The following is a 4,978-nucleotide window of genomic DNA, read 5'->3' as shown; positions in this document are numbered from 1 at the left end:
TTTTATCTGTAATAAAAGGTATTTCTCTTTTTACTCCTTGCTGAGAAATACTCTGTCCGTCCATCGCCCAGTGCCTGGCGGGGTCTCTCCCGGTGCAGAAAGCCTCCACAAATCCTGGTCACCCCATAAATTGGAATTTTTAGCCTCTGCCATGTGCTGCTCTGGGGAAGGAGCTGCCCAGCTTGTGCCGTAAACCCCCCCCCCCGCTCCCCAGGCCATGGGCAGTGCGTGCAGGCAAGGATGGGGATGCTGAGGGGCAGGAGGTGAAGGCAGCATCCTCAGCACCTGGCAGGGCAATCACATCCCCCTCTGTATCCCACAAGCTGTTCAAGCCAGCGAAGGTGGCAGCGGCACAAGGAATAACCCCGATTTCAACCCAAACCAGCCACCTTGGCTGCATCTGCCAGCCAAAAGCCAGGCAGGAGGAGCAGGTGGGACCATGCCGGGGCCCGGGCTTTGCAGCCGGCATCCCCCCCACTGGAGCTGGGGCACAGGCAGCAGGGATGCGGGGACATGGGGACGTGGGCTCCTGGCAGCCGGTTGGCTCCCGCCCCCACATGTTCCCGCTAGAACAAGGCACCGGAGATAAGGGTTTGTTTACTGGTATTAATAACTGGATGGCTCGAGGCGGATTTCTGTCTCTAAGGCAGCCTGAGCTGGGAAGGGAGGGGGAGAAAAAAGGGCAATGGCTATTTTTAGAAAAGCTGGAAAGATTTGTTTGTTTTATCAAAAATAGCTTCCCCCGGTGACATGTACGCTTGACGGAAAAATAGCCCCCGCCACAGCAAGCAGCCGGCAGCACGATGGATGCACAACCACGTACGGCCCCAGAGCCAGCCCCCCTCCAGCCCCTCGTGGGCAGCGAGTGCCCAGCATCTCCCTGGCTCAGGGCACGAACAATTTCTCCTCCAGCCCCGCATCGGTGGGGGTTTCTGCGTTGCCCAGGCATCCCCAGAGCATAGATAACGACTTGCCCTTGCAGGCTTTTGTAGCTTTGCCTCGCCGAAAAACCCCGCTCTCCGTTCACAGCTGCTGGACCACGGCCCCTGCACCGGAGCAGCTCTTGCGAGCCAGCAGCAGGAGAGCAGCCGCGCTAACCCGGCGAAGGACAGCCCTTCCCTGCAATGCAGTCCTGTCCTGGAGAGACCTGTGCTGCTCAGTGGCACCGAGGACAGGCTGGGGCTGACCTGGCTTCGAAGCCGCAGGAACGGAGCCGATCCCATCTCGCAGCCCCACACACAGGGATGCCACCACGCCGAGGCTGGATGTGCCGCGAAGCCGTGGGACAGCACCGCTGCCATCCGTGGCATTGGTTGAGCCATTACTGGTGTTGGTTGAGCCGTTACGGCGCTGGCACGTGGTGCTCGACCTGGGCTGGGTGGCGAGAGCCAGGGTTGGTGCCGGCGCTGCGGGCAGGGCTGAGCATCGGGGCTGGGGAAAATATGATGGCGATGGTGGTCCCGGCTCTTCCAGTGCAGCTTTTCAGGCCCTGAGGGTCTCCTGGTGCTGCCTGGTGGCAGCCACAGCTTTCTCTGAGTTTGCAGGGCTCTGGGACTCCTCAGTCCTGTTCTCTTGCTCCTCCCGCCACCTCCGTCTCCTGGGCTCGTGCCCAGCTCCACCACATCGGCACCAACCAGCGCAGAGGGTCAGAGCCCGACCTCTCGGCTGAGACCGAACCTCCTCTGCATCCTGAACCTCCTCATCCCCCCCTGTGCCAGACCCCCAGCGCTCCCTTCCCTCCCCACACACACGAGAGCACAACATCCAGCTTCTCCCCAAATCCCCAGGTTTCAGGAGGAGACCCAGGCTCCTTTCCCCATTTTCTCCCAGGAATTACGGTACTGATGCTGCAGAGCCATCCCACCCCCCAGACCAGCTGCAGGCTCCGTGCCACCAGCCTCACCCTGCTCCTGGCAGCAGTCGTGGGTGTCCAAAAGGCCCTTTTCCACGCCAAATCACCCAGCGGGACTGCCCATCCTGAGCAAAGTCCTTGCTGCTGCCGCTGCCAGGGATTGACATAAGATCCCGAGCCCATTCCCTCTCCATACCGTGGTTTTCTTGGAACAAACATTAGTGCTTCTTGCAGCCAGCAAGGGCTGGGTACGCTGCGCAATGCAGGAAAATAGAGGGCAAGAGGACTGAAGGGTATCGATAAGAGGGTAATTATTATCCCTTCAGCTAATTAGCTGTCCCCCAGCTATTTTGTTAGGTAGGAAGGAAAGCGTGGGAGCAGGGACTGCAGGGAAGCAGCAGCAGGACCCAAAGCAAACTGGCTGCAGCATGTTTCGCCTTCACTCGTGTTTGCCTCCTCTGTGGGAAATGGAAGTCTAGAGCAGAAGGGATGGTTGCAGGGAGCAGACGAAAAGGAGAGCGGAATGGGAGGAACCAGGGAAGATAAACCCAATCCTCAGCCCAGCAAAGGGCTGATGGTAAAGGCCAGGAGCCCCAAGGCTGTGTACAGCCCTGCCTGCAGGAGCGGTTCCTCCAGGTGGGCAGGAGCATCACTACTGTGGCCAGTGGAAAGCCAGGGCAGCGTAATGCAATAATAATTCTGTAAAGCGCAGGAAAAACTGGCAGAGCACCGGCAAATCTGGCAAGGGTAATGTTTCTGTCATAGACCATGGCAAATTCCTGCAAAGCCCAGAGCGTTCGACAAAGGGTAATAGTTCTGTTTACAGGGCACAGCGAGAGCTGCCAAGATGCTGAGACCTGTGACATGGCACAAAGCTCCGTTGCAGATCCCAGCGGTGGTCAGCAGAGGGTAATTGGAAAATTGAAGCTGCTTTGCCGCGTGTCGGAAAACTTAGGGAAGGCTGATAAAGGCTGAGCAGCATATGGGAGAGAACAGTGACTCGTCGTTCTGGAAGAGCAGGACCGAGTGACCCACACGACTGCAGGGCAGGTGCCCCAGGCAGGGGGGGTTTTTTTGGCACCAAGGGAACAGATAGTTTCTCAGATCTCTCAGCCACAGTGGAGCTTGGGAAAAGCAGGAGAGACTGAAACACAGGGGACGTCTGCCCAGGAAGGACGGGAGGTGCAGGACAGCAGCACAGGAGCACGCAGCAACGGAGTTAGGGCAGCTGGTTGCAGCTGATGTTTGTAAGCTAAATTTTGAGGCGCTTCCCTGTCCTTCTAATGGCACCCTCCAATGCAGAGGTGACGCAGGACCTCCCCCCCCCCCAAAAAAAAAGCCAGCAGCTGAGGATGCATTTGGCCCAGGTCCACACCTGCCAATGGCACAAATCCTGATCTGGAACAGGCACTATCCTCACTAGTTTCTACTGCTTAATCCATCGGTACTTCATCTGCTTATGGAGCCTCCAACCACTGCTGGTCCATCTTTCCCTTCAGCAGCAGGGACCAGTCTCAGAGGTATGAGGGACTGGGAGGGGCTGGGATAAAACCAGCGCTGGCCAAAATATAGCTGAAGGTTTTAGGACTATCCACAGAAAGGGGAAAGGAGAGGCCAAATGTCACTGAAAGAAAAGAAGGGGCAGAGAGGGCATTGAAAAAAAGTATTTTTTGCACCACCACAGCTCATCAATACCACATGCTCACACCTCCCCAACAGCAACCAGGACAGGGAATGGCAGAGGTACTTCGTCTCTGGACAGGGACAGGAAAGCAGAGCAGAGAGCAGGAAAAGCAGCAGGGTGGGAGGGGAAGGTGCTGCTCTGCAGAGCCGAACTGCAGGGCAGGGGAGTCAGAGACCCCCCTAGTCCCTCTCTGCACAAAGAGCACCCGCTGTTCCTCCTCCCACCGCTCCTCGGCATCAAGTGAGGGATGGCAGCCCCACAAAATGCTGGAATCGCTCTTCCCCCACCACCAGGGTGGTCGAGGACACAAAACAGAGGCAAAAGGCACATTCTTAGGGCCTTTGCTGCTGGCTTGAACCCAAAATATGTGGAGGGAAAGCTGTTTTTTTTCCAGCACAGCACTACAGCTGAGTGTGTCCTACCACGTCCTTTGCATTGAGACTGTTTTACTATGCACCACCCATTGCTTTTGCCTGAAGTCAGAGCTCCGGAGCCTGGCAGCAGCTGGAGGCTGCTATACAGAGACAGCCTCCCCCTTTGATCATATATTCTCTTTGGAGAACAGCAGGGAAGAAATTTATATCCAGGGATCCTTCTCACGAAGACAATGGATACCTCTTTTTTTGCTAAGGATCACTGTCATCAAGAGCAGAAACCATAAGTTGTTCTTGAGGCTCTTCACCCCAAACTACCACCTCCTTTGATGCATTCTGATTCTTTAGCTCTCCCCAACTACCCAGCCCATCTGACGGTCACCAGCCGGGTCGCAGTGTGAGCCTTTGCCTTCAGTTTAACCTCTGCCCAGTCAATCCACAACACTGCTCCAACATGCCCCGACTGCAGCTCCTCAACTTGAAGCCCTGCCGTCAGCTCCAGGCACCACCCGACACAGAAGAGTTGCCCCCTTGCTGAGAGATAACCTTTGCCTGTGGGATACAACGGGGGTCTGCTAAGACAAGAGTCCACCTTTACCCCTACCTACCTCAGACTGGTAGCACTAACAAGTCCTAGGGAGTCCCCAGATGCAAAATACAAAGGTGGGATCTGTCTCTGGTAAAAACTGGATGGCGACTCCATTCTTGCTCTTGAAGGTGTTAGGGAAGAGGATCCATTTAAATGTCACCTAACCCTGGCAAAGATACAAACACCCACGATTGCATTTGCTGCACTCCAACACAGTATTAATGACTACCCAGTGAAGTAGGACAACATCTCTTTTCAGAAACAAAAATTAAACTCCCAACATGGATACTCTCCAACAGCCTAAGTACCCTCATTTGCATTATGAATGCTAGTTAAATACATACACAATCTTCTGCTGTGGTACAACCTTCCTAAATGAATTCCAGCGACAGGAAAAACAGACCAAAAGAACCACCCTCCAACCCAACCAGAGGAGCTGCATCCAAACTGTGAGCCAACAAAATGGTGGCTGTGGGGAC

The sequence above is a fragment of the Buteo buteo genome, chromosome 11 (assembly GCF_964188355.1).
Source record: "Buteo buteo chromosome 11, bButBut1.hap1.1, whole genome shotgun sequence".
NCBI lineage: Eukaryota > Metazoa > Chordata > Aves > Accipitriformes > Accipitridae > Buteo > Buteo buteo.
Note: the sequence above shows the minus strand (reverse complement) of the source record.